Source organism: Callorhinus ursinus, unplaced genomic scaffold, assembly GCF_003265705.2.
Source record: "Callorhinus ursinus isolate GAN/ISIS: 27379988/994484 unplaced genomic scaffold, GSC_fseal_2.0 scaffold18, whole genome shotgun sequence".
In the NCBI taxonomy this organism is placed as follows: Eukaryota; Metazoa; Chordata; class Mammalia; order Carnivora; family Otariidae; genus Callorhinus; species Callorhinus ursinus.
The window spans coordinates 11,828,596-11,845,403 of record NW_027397080.1 but is presented as its reverse complement, the minus strand read 5'-3'; positions in this window follow the sequence as shown (position 1 = coordinate 11,845,403).

Below are 16,808 nucleotides of genomic sequence, written 5' to 3'. Positions count from 1 at the left end.
ATTAAAAAAAATAAATAAATAAAAAAAATAAAATAAAATAAAATTGTATCCACTTTTGATCTCTCTTCCCTGAATTATTTTTTACAAAGTATTTTATTTATTTATTTATTTATTTATTTATTTATTTATTTATTACTTTAATTTTTTGAAAGAGAGCAAGCAGTAGGGGGAAGGCACGGAGGGAAAGGGAGAGAGAGAATCTTAAACAGGCTCCATGCCCAGCACAGAGTCCAGTGCAGGGCTTGATCCCATGACCCTGAGATCATGACCTGAGCTGAAATCAAGAGTCGGATGCTTAACCCACTGAGCCACCCAGGCACCCCTTCCCTGAATTATTTTTCATTATACATTACTACCTTCTAACATATCCTATACTTTATTTATTTATGATTGGGTTTTAAAAAATTTTTGGTCTCCCTCAACTTAAATAAATTTAAGCAGATTGATCAATTAAAAATACATATTTAAAATAACTCTAGCTGTTTTTATCAGGAAGGCTATTAAGGGTACTTAATACACCATGATGTCAGAGACAGAAGTCTCATTTCATTCATCAATTCCCTTGTTTACCCTTATTCTGATTTTTTCCTCTGTGTTTTATTGTAAAATAAGTCAAATCCTCTCTGAAAGTAGATGGGAGATAGATGATAGATAGATGATAGATAGATAGATAGATAGATAGATAGATAGATAGATGATAGAATGTGATCTATGTTTAAGAATGGATGTTTTCAGTTGCAAGTTACAGGAAATCCAACCACAAGTGACTTAAAGAATGAGGATATTTATTATCTCACCTAAGGAGTCATCCAGAAGCAGAGCATCTTCAGTGTTAGCTCAATGCTGACATCAATTTGCTTTCCATTTTCACATTTATCACACCCTGCAGGCTGATTGCTATGCCTTTTCATGAGAAGACATGACAATATGTTGCTGAAGAGAATAGCTGCTTTTTCTGCACCTCTTCTTTAGAGGCTAAGAAACTCACTTTCTGCAGTACTCCCAGCAGACCTCCTTCCCGTCTGGATCACCAGGACTGCATCATCAGGCCATTCTGAGACCATTTACAGGAGAGGATGATGGATTATTGTGATTGTCTTAGACTGATCATGATTTGTCTGTCATAGTGGAAGGGGTCCAGACCCATGAGGCAGATGACTTCTTCATGCTTGATCAAAATCAAGGTTCTGTTACTGAGAAAAGGGGTGTGGTTGAGTGGGCAACCCAAAGGTCTTTTACATAGCATCTGTCAGATTATTATTTTGAAAGTCATTTCACATCCTTGAGCTCACGCATCCTTATGTGTCCAGGGATATTTTATCATCCTATTTTGAGGATGAAGCTCAGTGGTGTTGGGTAACTTGCTGAAGGTCATAGAGCTAGGACACGTTAAGATCCTGTTTGGGACCCACCATCCCTGGATGTCCCGTCCGTGGATCAGCGGTGGTTTAAAAAACTGGCTGCAAAACTTGTCAATGAATGTTCATAGCGGCCTTATGCATAAGAGTCAAAAGGTAGAATCAACCTAAGGGTTCATCAACTGGTGAATAAACGAAATATGGCACATCCATATAATTTAAATATGATTTGGTCATAAAAATGAATGAAGTTCTGACACATGCTTCAACACGGATGAACCTGGAAAACATGATGCTAAGTAAAAGAAACCAGTCACAAAAGACTACATACGTGACTGCATTTATATGAAGCGTGCAGAAAAAGCAATTCAAGGCAGACTGCAAGTAGATTAGTGTTTTTCAGGGCCTGGGCGGAGGGGTGGGGACAGTGATCACTACAGGATATGGGGTCTCTTTTGGGGATGATGAAAATGATCTAAAATTGATTATGGTGACAGGTTGTACAACTTGGTGAAAATACTGAAAACTATTCAATTATACACTTTAAATGAGTGAATCATGTGACATGTAAATTATAACTCAATAAAACTTACCAAAAAGATGGCTGCAAATGATATAAAAAGTGCCGCCATGGAAAGCAGCGTCTGGGTCCCCAGCCCTTGAATCCGAATGGGCTTGCGACCGCTTTGATCGATGGTGTATGATGGAAGGGGCAATATGTGACTTCTGAGCCTGGGCTTTTTAGCAGCTTCTGCTTGGCTTTCTCTAGACACAGGTTCTTGGGACCTTCTCACTCAGAACTCAGTGCTGTTAAGAAGGCCAAGTCACCCTGCAAGGCTACACATAAGCCCTCTGGGGGACACTCCCAGTTAACCCCGGCCTGCAGCCATTCAAGACCAGGAGCCAGACATGTGAGTAAAGGAGCCTCCAGATGATTCCAGTCTCCAGCCATCGTAGCCTCCCCCCTTGAGGCCCCAGACGTGGTAGAGCAGATACAAACCATTTCTGTTGCGCCCTGTCCAAATTCCTGGTCCCTGGCAGGCATTAGCATAATAAAAAATGTTGTTTTATATTACCAATTTGGAGTGGCATGTTGTGCAGCAAGAGATAGCCCGAGTCACCTTCCTCTCCCCAGCTGTTCAATCCTTATCTCTGTTCCATCTGTTCTCCCGGGTCTCTCAGGAGTCCTTCACCCAGGTGCCCTGGAGAGACAGATGGCTCTCAGAACTGGGGAGGGCAGAGTCTTTCCCTTCCCTTCACCCCATTCTTCTCTGAGGGTGTTTCCCTCACATTACACATGGTTGGAGAATTCACCTGCGGGTTCCAATTCCTGTTTTAATCCCTGAATCACCTGCATTGACACCTGTTTGCCCGTCTCCGTCTCCGGGAATTGGGAAAAGGGCTTTGCTTTGTATAGATTTGCATTTCTTTCACATACATTTCCTGGAACCTCAGTTACCCTCTGCCTCTCTCTCTCCGCCTCTCTTGCCCGGGCCTCTCTCTGAGCTCATGGTCTCTAGACCCAACTGCCTGTCAAGCCACTCCCTGTCACTCCAGGAGGTCCTACAGTACCTTGAACTCTTGTGTCCACAAGCAAATGCTTCACCTTCCCTTTGAAAGCAGCTCCCCCTCCCGTGTCCTCCATCTCTGAAGAAGGAAAACCATCCTTCTGGTAACCGGAGCTGGAAACCCAGAAATCATTCTTCTCTTCCTGCACTCACTCCTGGATCTTCTCATCCATTTCTTGGGCTTCAAATATCACCTGTACGTTGATGACGCCTAAATTTTTGTCTTTGGCCCTGACCTCTTCTCCAAACTTCTTTCCAGTATGTCCCCTGCCTACTGGACACCCACATGTTGAACCCAACATAGCCCCCTTCAACTCCTGGTTGCCTTCCACGAATCTGGTTCCCCGGAGGCCTATCCCTTCTCAGAAAATGCAGACTCTGTTCTGCTTGCACAGGCCACAGATTTTGGACTCCCTCTTGACTCCTCTTGCTGACCCCCCCCATTCAAAGTACATTCAGAATCCGACCCTGCTCAGTGTGACTCTTACTACTCCGAAGCCACTGTCATCTCGCTGCCGGATTATTGCAAAGGCCTCCTAACTGGTCCCCTGCTTTCAACTTTGCCTGTGTCTATCTCTCACACAGCAGCCTCGGCGATCCTTTTAAAATGAAGGTCAAGCCTGTCACTGGCTTGAAACCTCCGCTGGCTTCCCATCTTACTCAGAACAACAGTCCAAGTCCTGACAGTGGCGACTTCCTTTGGCCCCCTTGTCTCCCTAATCCCATCCACTGCTGTTTCCCTCCCTCCCTCTCTGCAGCCACCCTGGCCTCCTTGCTCCTCTCTGACACCCAAGATGCTCTTGTCACAAAGCCTTTGTGATGGCTCTACCCTGTGCAAGGAATGGTTTTGCTCAAGATACACACAGAGCTGCTTCTCTCATTTCCTTCCACTCTGCTCAAATGTTTCCAAAGGAGGGGGGTCTTCTGTAGTTGCCCTCCATCCCAACCTGGCGTTCTCTATCCCCCTCATCTGGCTTTGCTTTTCTCGCGAACACTTAACACCTGACTCATCAGGCACTGACGTGCTTATCATCTGTCTCTTCCCAGTTGAAAGGAAGCTCTGTAAGCTTAGGGATTGACCTGTCCTGTGGAACCTTGGTTCCTAGAACAGCTCCAGGAACACTGGTTCTTAATGGATGACTTAATAGTCATCGGTGGAATGAAGGGATGAATGGATCCTCCTTCACACACATTCAATCAGTCACAAAGTCATTTCTATGCTTGTCGGTACCTGCTGCCTCCTTCACCCCCACCCCACCCCCCTCTCCCCTGCCCTGAGTCAACGCCCTGGTTCAGACCTCACCTTCTCCCCCCCAACCACCATTGCAATTGTTTACTGACCTGACTGGTCTCCCTCCCTCTGCTCCTCATCCATCTAGGCTCTTGCCACAGTCGTTTAAAACATTAAATTGGATTATTTTCCCCCAGTGCAAAAGTAATACATGTTGCTAATGGAAAACGTAGAAGACGCAGATCAATGAAAAAGGAGGGGGAAGAAATCCCCACCCGTATTCCTCCCATTTAGAGACAAACACTATTTACATTTTTTTAAAAAGATTTTATTTACTTATTTGACAGAGAGAGAGACAGCGAGAGAGGGAACACAAGCAGGGGGAGTGGGAGAGGGAGACCAGGGAGCCGGATGATACGGGGCTGGATCTCAGGACCCTGGGACCATGACCTGAGCCAAAGGCAGACACCTAATGACTGAGCCACCCAGGCGCCCCACTATTTACATTTTGATGTGTTTTCCTGCGGGTCTTTTCTCCTGTGCACAAGCTATTATGTTTTCTTTTGTTTTGTTTTACAGATAGCCGTGCTTCTGCTGACTCTCCAGAGGAACACCCGACTTTGAAAAAAACCGACAAGCAGAGCCCATAACGTTCCAAATTTGCTGGCTAACTTAGAGCATGCTATTTAACCTATGCCCTCAGGTGCCTCACCTGTAAAATGGGAATGATATTAACGCCTCCCTCGCTGGTAGGTGGTGAGGATTGTATCTGGAAAGTGAACCTGCTCCCTGCCCAGTGTTAGCTACCCCTCTTGCAGGTGCTGTGGGGGCTTCTGCTGTACCAGGCACCATTCCGAAGAGGAAGACGCCAAGCCGCATCACAGGCGCTAACTCCTGTAACCCTCACCACCTCCCCCTGAAGTAGGTGTGGTTCCAACTCACCACGGTGAGCTAAAGAAGCTTCCGTGGTGTTACAAAGCGAAGGGAAAGCCGAACTGGGGAGGGCTCACTCCAGCTTACAGGAGTCCGAGGCTCCCGCCATCTAGGGGGATGCCTGATATTAAAAACAGTCGCTAGTGCTCCCCAAGCACTAACGGTCCGCTGGGCCCGGTGCTAAGTGTTTGCACGCGCATAACCAGCACCGTGCAGAGCTTGATGGATCAATTAGGCAACGCAATTTGCATCCTGCCGCTTGCGATTGGTTAGACAGCCGAAAGCAGCCTGGCAGCCGACGCTGCGGCCGCCGGCTGGGTCTCGCTTTGTTTATCCTAACAATGGTGGCTCCTCAAGGTGTGTTACAGATAGAAATGGACAGACCGGCACTCCGGAGGAAAATCGAGATGCCATCAAGCCCAGGGACGCTCAGGGACGTTTAACATTCCTGGCTGTACATGTTTTGCGATGACAAACACCTTTATTATTGAAATAGCAGCGAGAAGAATGACTTTGCAGTCGCTAGCCTGAAGATCCCTAACCCAACCACGTTTTCATGTGTGCTTTTATGTTTTAATTCCAAAACAACAACACAATAATAATAGCTTTCACTAACATTAATTGAGCTTACATTATGTCCGTCCTGTGCCAAGAGCTTTGTAGTTAAGCTTTACCACAGCTCTATTTGTTATTGGCTCCATTTTGCAGACAGGGAAACCAAGGCACAAAGAGATGATGCAATTGCTCATTGTCACACAGCCAGAAGGAGCAGAGCCGGGCTCCCAGCACGTGCCCTCTGGCTTGAGCCAGAAACCTCGGCTGCTGTGCTCTACTGGACAGTTGAGAGCGGGAGGTTTCCCAGTTACTGGAGGATGGTCCAAGAGGCCACCTTATTTCACTTCGTCAGCCTACCAATCCCAGGGCACAGGTACCATTATTTTTGCTGGTTTCCAATGAGAGCAGGGCAAAGAGATGTCAAGCAAATTGCCTTTGAAGAGTCACACAGCCAGTAAATGGCGAAGCCCGGGCTCAAAATGACACTTACCAATCCAAAGCCCTCCGCCTCCCTGCCTGGGTCAAGTCTCCCTGCTATTCCTTCTCATGGCATCAGTGCCTGTCTGTCCACGACTGATCACAGATGTCGCCGCACACACACCTGTCTAGTTATCCCATTGCCTCTCCAGCGAGGGGGTAAGCTCTGTGAGGGCAGGGTCCATGTCGAGTTTTGCTTATTGTTTGTCCCCACTACAAAGTATGTGCCCAATTAATATTTGTGGATTGCTAAGTGAACGATTGATCCTGCCAGAGGCACTGAGCTGAACCCAAGGGACACAGGGCATGCAGCTCAGCTCCCCCAGCCCTACTGAGGCAGTTTCTAAGGCTCAGGGCATTGGGCTCAGTCTGTCCTGATCTCAGGGATCATAGAAGGATCTTAGCACCTGAATCCAAGCAGGTATGGAAATGGGATTATCTTTATTGCCCAGAGCTTGGACCCAGGTCCTTGGAGTCACAAATAATGCTAATGGTCTGGCCAAATCTCTTCCCCCTTTTTCCTTGCCGGAAAGGCTTGTTGTTGTTTGTTGTTGTTGTTGTTGTTGTTTAATTTATTTATTTGACAGAGAGAGAAAGCTCACACAAGCATGGGGGAGCAGGAGAGGGAGAAACAGACTCCCCACTTGAGCAGGGAGCCTGATGCTGGGCTCAATCCCAGGACCCTGGGATCATGACCTGAGCTAAAGGCAGATGCTTAACTGAATGAGCCACCAGGCACCCCAGGAAAGGCTTGTTTTATTTGGGTCCTGTCACACTGAGGCCAAGCACTCAGGGAACAAGCCCCTTCTTAGCCCTGGCTTAGGCCAATCATGATGATTATATTCCCTTTGCCAGGATTGGTTTAGTGAAGAGTATGTGATCCAATCCTGGCCAATGGGACCTGAGGGGAAGCCTGATAGGGAGGCTTTCAATAAAAGTTTTCTACCTTTAAAGATGCCTAGGAGGAAATGCCTTCTTCAGTAAATATTATCATGTCTATGCATGATGGCAGGCACTGCTGCATCCATCTTGTGACTATGAGGCAAGACATTACCAACATGGGAAGGAGGTTGACACCTCTTTGAAGACATCATTGAGCCACTGAATTTCCAAACTGTAGAACTTCTCTCCCTTGTTAAGTATGAAAATGAATTCCTTATGGATTAAAGCATATTTAATTGGAGTTTCTGTTCCTTGCTGCTCAAAGCCTCCTGATTGGCATGCATGGAGCCCCTGGCTCCTGTGGCATTTATCTCGTTGTTCAGTGGCACTTCCACATTTTGGCTCCTAGTTTGAGGGGTGGTGGAGACTGGAAACTAACATTTGTGAGGTTCCTACTACAAATGCATTGTCTCATCTCTTCCACTCAGTAACTACAGGCATGTAAAGTAGGTTCTTTTACTCTCAATTTATGGATAAGGAAACTGAAGTACAGTCAGGTAAAGTGACTTGTCCAGGGCCATACAGCTCGGGTCCCCATTGCCCACTGGATAAAACCCAAACTTATTGTGATGGCATTCAGTGCCCTTCAGGATCCTTGGTCCCTTCTACCCTCTGCAGCTTCAAACCTCGCCATTCCACACTCCCCACCAGGCCCCAAGCTCTGGTCAGACCGAACTTCCTTGTGTCCCCGGTGTGCCCATCGCACATGTTGCTCCCTCTGCCCAGGACCTATTTCCCTTCAGCCTGACTTGTCCCTCCTTAAGCACTGAGTTGGCTGTCCCATTCTCTCGGAAGGCTTTCTTGGTCACCCCAGCTGGCTCAGCCTTCCGCTGCCCACCTTCAGTGCCCTGCACTTCCCTCACCCGTGCTTTCTCATGCTTTACTGTAATTGCCTGGAGTCATGTCTGTCTTCCCATGAGACTGTGAGTTTCGGGAGGTTTAACATGGTGGTGTGGGGCAGTGGTCAACAGCATGGACTCTGGCAGCTTCACTGTCAGCTCCATCATTTCCTAGCTATGCGACTATGGAGCCTCATTTTTTTTCCAGAGATTTTATTTATTTATCTGACAGAGAGAGACACAGCGAGAGAGGGAACACAAGCAGGGGGAGTGGGAGAGGGCAAAGCAGGCTTCCTGCGGAGCAGGGAGCCCGAGGCGGGGCTGGATCCCAGGACTCTGGGATTATGACCTGAGCCAAAGGCAGACGCTCAATGACTGAGCCACCCGGGCGCCCCGTATCATTTTTTAAAAAAGATGTTATTTATTTATTTAAGAGAGTGAGAGAGAGAACGAGTTGGGGGAGGGGCAGAAGAATAAGCGGGACTCGATCCCAGGCCCCCAGGATCATGACCTGAGCGGAAGGCAGACACTTAATAGACTCAGCCACCCAGGCGTCTCTATGGTGCATCATTTTCTCTCTCTGTGCCTGTGTCACTCCCCATAAGGTAGGAGTATTCAATATGTCTTACCTTGTATGATCGTTGTGAGGACTAAATGAGTTCATTTGTGTAAAATACTTAGAACAGTGCCTAGCACATAGCAAGTATGACTAGATCCTATTTTTATTATCTGTGCACCCAAAGCACTTGGCACCTACCAGACGTTTAGCAAATATTTGTTGAATAAATGAATGGAGCGGTTGTGATGGTTAATTTAGAACCTGACTGGGCCACAGGATGCCCGGATATGTAGGAAACATTATTTCTGGGTGTGGCTGTGAGGGTGTTTTTGGAAGAGATGAACATGTGAGTTGGTAGACTGAGTAAAGCAGATCGCCCTCCCCATTGTGGGTGGGCATCACCGAACCAGTGGAGGATCTGAAAAGGACAAAAAGGTGGAGGGAGGGTGAACTCACTGTCTGCCTGAATGCTTGCACGGGAGATTTGGTCTCCGGCACTCACACGGGGACTGACACCAGCAGCTGGCCCGGATCTTGGGCCTTTGGCTTGGACTTTACACCACCAGCTTTCGTGTGTCTCCTGCTACTCATGGGACTTCTCTGTCTGTCTATCTATCTATCTATCTATCTATCTATCTATCTATCATCATCATCATCTATCTATCTATCTATCATTGGTTCTGTTCCTCTGGAGAACCCTAATGCAGAGGTGGAACTGAGATTATCCAGAACACAACCCACTGGGCACCAATGTGGCCTAAAGTCAAATGCTGCTAAGGCTCTTGAATCAGACACACCTGGGCTCAGATCCTGGCTGTGTGACCTTGAACAAGTTACTTACCTCACTGTGTTCCATTTCCTCATCTGTAAAATAAGGGAACCAATCTCTACCATGGCAGATTGTTATGTCTACGAAAAATTCACCTGGCACGGAGCCCAGCATATAGTAGGGGCTCAAATACCTTCAGTTTCCTTGCCCCCAACCCATGTTATAATTTTGCCAACGGCCACATCATAAGAAGGGATGTTAGGAAATTGGCTTCTGTCCACTTAAAATCTGGAAAGATAAAGTAGTCTTTGTGATTTAAAGACCCATTCCCTGCCCTGTGCTGTCTAGGCCCCTCCCCCACCATTCCAGGGGCCTTTGAACTTACTCAGCTCTGACAGGAAATGGACCCCCCACAGCAGAGAGATCGGAAGGAGCAGGCCCTCCCTGCCTGCTTCCCGCAGAGCTAAAGGAAGCAGGAACAACACTGAGGAGTGGAGGCAGCCCTGGGTGAGCACTGTGGCCCCCACGCTGGTCCCAAGTTACCCCCCACCCCAGCTACCTGTGTGACCTTGACCGGGGTCTGCTCCTCTCAGGGCTCCACTGGACCCATCTGTCCAATGAAGTTGGGCTCCATGACCTCTGCGGTCCCTTCCGGAGCAGGCATTCTGGGATGCAGGAAGTGGGACCCCTTGGCTGCTAGGGAGATCAAAGGGTGGCTTCCCAGAGGAGGCCTCACAGCTGCCTGCCCTCTGGAGCAGCTCCTGGCTTCCTGCTCTGCACGGAGCCTGCTGTGCAGCCCTGGGAACTGTGGAGGCCCCAGCCAAGGTCCAAGGTCGGACATTAGGCTTCCTCAACCGCCTCCCACTCCCATCCCCAGTCTGAAGTCATAGGCTTGAGATACTTGACTCCATTTTCCTCTGTTAGCCACCTGGGATGGAGGTACCATGCTGTGTATTCCTCAAGTTTAATCCACAGGAAATGCCTGTGTATGCCTTAGGACCCTGGGGAACTTCCCTCTTCACCCTTCCGGAACCCCTCAGGACTGTGCAGGGTTAATGGATCCTATCCCTGCTCCTCATCTGGCTTTTGAGGCTCATCACACCTGCTTTGCCTGGCATCCCAGCCTCCAGTTCTGGCTGGCTGATCTTTCCTTGCTCTGCTCAATGCCACCTCTACACCTTTATAGGTGCTGTCCCCGCCCTGCACACTCCCTTCTTGCCCCCCTCCCCCCGTACTCATAGCCTGACCTAGGACAGGTGCTTTTCTAGGTCATCTCACTTCTTCCTGGCAAAAGCCTCTGAAGGAGACATTCTTGCTGCCTTCATTTTCCAGGAGGAGGAGGAGACAAGACTGGGAAAGGTGAGATGCCCTGCTGAAGGTCTCTGGGCAGCTCCAGGCTGAGCCCAGTCTAGAAGCTGGCCTCCTTCCTCCACCTCCCATGCCCGGCCCACACTATCTCCTCCCTGCTTCCATTGGCGCGGACTCTTGGATTTGCATAGCACAGAAATCTGACCTGAAGAAGCTTCAGCCAAAAGGAAAGTTACTGATATCTTAGAAAGAGACTGGGGTCGACTTTAGAGTGGGACTCAGGAGCCAAACTATGGGCAGCAAACACTGACTCTGCTACTTCTCATCGTGCAAGCGAGGACACCTCCTAGTGCTTCAGTCTTCTTGCCTACACGACAGAGTTCTAATAACACCTCCTTCACTGGGTTGCTGGGAAGGGTCAATGAGTTAGGACAGTGACTGTAACCCACAATCAGAAAGCTATTTTATATCATGACCCAGTACACACATAATGTAAAACAGGAGCCATAAAACAATATTTACCCTTACCATGTGTGGTATACTCTGAGAATTTCTGTTGCAGTTTAGTCTAGTCTATTCTGTTTATTATAAAATATTGGTACCAACTCCTTAAAATGATTTCACGGCCACTCCCCCTGCTAGAGTGGCTAGAGTTTGAAAATTGTTAGTGTCTATTAAAAGCTTAGCAAAGCGGGGGCGCCTGGGTGGCTCAGTTGGTTAAGCGGCTGCCTTCGGCTCAGGTCATGATCCTGGGGTCTTGGGATTGAGCCCCACATCTGGCTCCCTGCTCAGCAGAGAGCCTGCTTCTCCCTCTCCATCTGCCTGCCACTCTGCCTACTTGTGCTCTCTCTCTCTCTCTGTCAAATAAATAAATAAAATCTTAAGAAAAAAAAGCTTAGCAAAGCATCTGGCACAGAACATTAGCTACTCTTACCATGGTTGTTATTAATTGCAGACTGACCAAGACTAGAGAAGGACAGATTTTGATTGTAGCAGGTACCTGAGTGCATCAGGAAGGGCTCTCTCTGGCCTCTGTCTCTCACCTCTTCCTGTGACAGCATCTCTTCCATACCCTTGGCCTTCCCCACTCATAGGAGCCAGAGTTGCAGGCTGCTCTCAGATGACATCAGTATGGCTCTCCCACCAGAAAGGAGAAGAGTGCTTTCCTCCCCCCACCCCCCGCTGCCGCCCAGCTTCACTAATAATCACAGCTAACATTTATCGAGTGCTAACGAGGGCCAGACACTCTTCTAAATCTTGACACTATTCTCTTACTCAGTCCTCATGACAGCCTGGAGTCCATGGCAGAGATTGGCTGGATGCTCATCAGAACCATTTCCTCTTCCTGGACCCGCAGGTGAACTGCATTTCCTTGTCCCCGTGCATCTGGGTGGGACCATAGGATTAGTTCTTGCCAATGGAATGGGAGTAGAAATAACCTGTGGTTCAAGGCAGCATGGCCTTTGCTGTGCTTTCTTTCTTTAATCGGCCAGTGAGCTGGAGGACAGGGCAATCTTGAGGCCATGTGTCAAAGGTGATGGAACCACATGAGCACTGGTCTCTGAATGACCTCACCAAGCAGAGCTGATGGAGCACTACTGGCCTCTGACCATCAGCAGTGAGTAGGACCAACATAAGAAATAACTTTTTGTTGTCCCAAAGCCAATGGGCTATTGGGGCTGTTTATTATAGCAGCTAGCATCACGCAGCCTGATTAATACAAAGTACCTGTTTGTCCATATTTTACAGATAAGGAAACGGAGGCATCGAGAGGCTAAATAATATACATTTTGTGGCAAAGCTAACAGGTGAGGAAGCCAGGATTTGAGTGGGGAACTTCATTATGAACCCATATTCACTTTTCTGTGCAGTAGATCAAGGTTCAGCAAGCTTGACCTATCATAGGCCAAATCCAGCCAGTACTATTCCTTTATGTATCATCTTTGGCTGCGTTCACCTGCAAGGGCAGAATTTAGCACAGAATTGATCATTGTGAAAGAGACCATATCTCCCTTCCCCACCAAAGCTGAAAATATTTACTATTTAGCTTTTTATTAAAAAAAAAAAAGTGTGGAACCCCTGCTCTGAATTGAAAAACAACTTTTCTTCCAAAGTCAATTTGAGTCATGTGACCTTGGGTGGACTAATCAACATAGCTGAGGAGAGTGAGGTGCTGTGATTGGCCAAGCTAAGGTCAGGTGCTTGTCCCTCAGCCCTTCATTGCAGCCAGGAAGACAGAGTCATATGCACATATACAGGGGACACCTGGGTAGCTCAGTCCATTAAAGTGTCTGACTTTGGCTCAGGTCGTGGTCTCAGGGTCCTGGGATGGAGCCCCATGTTGGGCTCCATACTCAGAGGGGAGTCTGCTTCTCCCTCTGACTCTGCTTCTGCCCCTCCCCCCTCCCAGCTAGTGCTCTCTTGTGCACGCTCTCTCAAATAAATAAATAAAATATCTAAAAAAAATATATACAGAGCCAGAATAAAAGGAGAATGTTATGGACTGAATTGTGCCCCCTTAAAATTCTTATGTTGAAATTCTAGCCCCCAATAAGACTACATTTGGAGATAGGGGCTTTTAAGGAGGTGATTAAATAATAAGGTCATAAAGTCATATAGGTCATATAAGGTCACCAGAGTCCTTATAAGAAGAGGAAGAGACAGCAGAATTTGCTCTGTCCATGTGCACACAGAGATGGGGCCATGTGCAGATGATGAGAGGATGTTGTCTGCAAGCTGAGCAGAGAGTCCTCGCCAGGAACCAACCCTTCCTGACACCTTGATTTTGGACTTCTAGCCTCCAGAACATGAGAAAATAAATTTCTGCTCTTTAAGCCACCCAGTCTGCGGTATGAGTAGATGAATACAGGAGGAGTGGCTTTCCAAATGGTGTGTGTTGGTTGAGGGCACGGGGAACACAGACATGATGAATTTGCACCGGGAGAATCACTATGAGCCAGGTAGCACCCGCCCCACCCTCCAATCCGTACTGCTGTGCCATTAGCAAATACTGTTAGCATAATATCTGGTGGGGAGTTGCAGCCAAGATCCAACATAGATCTCAGATTTGCTCTCTCCTGCTCTAAATTAATCCCTGGCAAGACCCCACACATGGCCCCTGAGGGGGGGTCCCCTAGGTCGTTTTCCTTGTACTCATATGCATATTGGTACAGAGACAAATACGGGTGTGCATTATACATATTGGCACACACCAGAAAGTAAGGAAGTGCTCAAAAGAATGATGGGGGCATATCAAAAGGACACAGGAGCTAACTTGAAGAGGCTCTCACTGGCCAAATCAGGGACGATCTGAAAGTCAAAATAATAAATGATAATAATGGATTATAACCTGTTGAATAAAATATCTATGAGTCTGTACAGAAGAAAAGGAAAGAAGGATGGAAGGGAGGGAAGGGAAGGAAAGGAGGGAGGGGAAGGAAGGGAAGGAAGAGAAGGAAGGAAGGAAGGAAGGAAGGAAGGAAGGAAGGAAGGAAGGAAGGAAGGAAGGAAGATGCTTTTTCCTTGTGGTAGTATATCATCTACTAAATATAGAAGGAATGAAAATTAGAAAATCACAGTGACTGACCCCCCTGGGCAAAGCCCCCTACCAGAAGTATAGGGGCAAGGAGACCCCAAAATGCAGAATAAAAAATGCTCAGGTCAAAATATCATCAAAGGATGGTAGAACTAGTGGGTAAAATCCTACGAAGGACAGCCTATTAATGTCATCTCAGAGTATCCCTCCCATGCTACTTGTAAGTTACAAAGGGAAACATGGAAACTTTACAAGCCATCAAAGTGAACACGGCCAGTATCGGGAAGAGGTGACTGGTGTACTTCCTGATATAATGCACCACGTTAGTGGCACTCACAGGTGTGGCCGTGTGGCGGGGAGTCCCTGCCCTGGGCGCAGGCCGTCAGGGGGTACATTGTGTTCTAAAATTTTAAAATCGTGAAACTGACTAAAGTGATTTCTTTTTTATTATCACCACGTGCCAGCAATTGGGTGATGAAGCAGTCCCCTCTGAAAGCATCCAAGCGACTGCTGCCATGACTTTGGGTTTTAACTATATATCCAATTATATATTTGGTATATATTTAATCATGTGTGTGTATATGTAAACATATACATGTGTATGCATTTCAAATGAGCATATTTCAATCACTTCTCTTCCAGTAAACGTTGGGTTCGAAGTGGAGTTTGTTTGGTGAATTCCCAGTTACACAGCTGGCCCTGGTGGATGTGGGCTCTGCAGAATGTGTTTCTTTTTTCAGAGTGAGATAATTTCGGTTCCTAACCATTCAAGCTAACTTTGGTGCGGTTTTTGCCTCCAAGCCCTACGGAACTGCCTATCCCGTGTTTATAAACAGTAGATTCAAAATAAGCAATGGTGGCGGAGAGATGACAAAGAAACGAGACCCAAGTCAGTTTAATTCTGATATTTGGTGTGATTACCTGGAGTCTTTTTCCCACGTGTGACTTTTTTTTTCCTTTTTTTGGAACTTCAGAAAAAATGGAGTCGTTCTTTTCAGCTTCGTTTCACTGATGGGAAACGCTGCAGAAGGAAGCACAGGGGAAAAGGCTTTCCCAGGCAAAACAATCACGCCGCATGAAGCTGTGTGTGTAGTGGAGATGATCTGAAAAGTGAACCTCAGCCTTTGAAGGATGGTGTGATCCAAAGGGGGATCCGTTCAGATGTTGCTCTCCGCTGTATGTGACTATTTTTTCCCCAAGTTATCTTTTATCACGTGTGAAGTTTTAGGTGAGGTCAATCAGACACAAAAATACTTGAATCCGCCAGGATCTGCCTGGGTCACGGTACAGTATAACATCCAGCTTTAACATTGTTTCTTGAAGACTGGGCGCACAGAGACGGCGGAGAAGTTCATTAACTATGCAACAACACATGTAAGGAAGTGGACATTCACAGAGAAAAAAATAATCAAATTTCCAAGAAGAGAGTGGGGAGGAGCAGCAGAAGATGCTGGTCTTAGTCTGCCAGAAGAAATAAAAGGGAAATGCTTGGATGCTGCAATCGTTTTCAGCAAGAATTGGATACACTTGAAAGACAGTGGATCAAACAATGTTAGTTTTCAGCCATTTTGTCTGTTTTTGCAAAAGAAGAAAAACTTTGGAAGTTGTTTTGTTGTTGTTTTTTTTTAACCAAGTATAATAGAAATATTTGATGAATTTTCTGGTGAATATGTTTTAGTGGAAATTTTTTTGATGGTAGAGATGTTTGAATCAGTATCAATCCCAAACAAAGCCATGAGCTGCATTGCAATTTCTTGGTTTTATTATGAAAGGGATTTTTATGAGTCTCTTCCAAACTTACCCCTGTGTTTAATACTTTTTTATAACTATCTGTATATTGTTGATTCATATGAAAGAAACCTTTTTTTAAAGATTTATTTATTCATCTTAGAGAGAGAGAGAGAGAAAGCAAGGGGGAGGGGCAGAGGGAGATGGAGAGACAGAATCCCCAAGCAGACCCCCCACTGAGTGTGAAGCCCAACTCAGAACTCCATCCCATGACCCTGAGATCATGACCCGAGCAAAAATCAAGAGCTGGTTGCTTACACGACTGAGCCACCCAGGTGCCCTTGAAAGAAACTTTTCTAAATAATTAAAATTGATAAAAAATATTCTTTGATCAACTGTGAATAGACAGATTTACAAACCTGGCTACATTTTCTATTGGACATGAACATAGGAATCAGATCGACTCCGATGAAGTCATGAGAAATTTACGTCAGTTAAAGCACAAAAACAAACTGTATAGTTATTATGCATTTCTGGGACAGATCCATATGTAGTTTATGTTTTTCCTCCCTTATTCTAAAGCTACACTAATGTAATTAAACATCATTAAGCCATTAATGTTTTCCTTTTGTGTTCTGTAATATTTTTTAATATATATTTTTTAAAGATTTTATTTATTTATTTGACAGAGAGAGACACAGCAAGAGAGGGAACACAAGCAGGGGGAGTGGGAGAGGGAGAAGCAGGCTTCCTGCCGAGCAGGGAGCCTGATGCGGGGCTCAATCCCAGGACGCTGAGATTATGACTTGAGCCAAAGGCAGACGCTTAACGACTGAGCCACCCAGGTGCCCCTATTTTTTAATATTTTATGTTCTCATATTTTTAGTGACATTTCTGTGTTTCTTTTCTGGGCCATTATTATCGTTCCTATCATTTCATGATTATTTCTGAAAATAATTGTGTCATATAGAAGAGGGGAGTGTTCATTTAAAAAAAGATCTGTTCT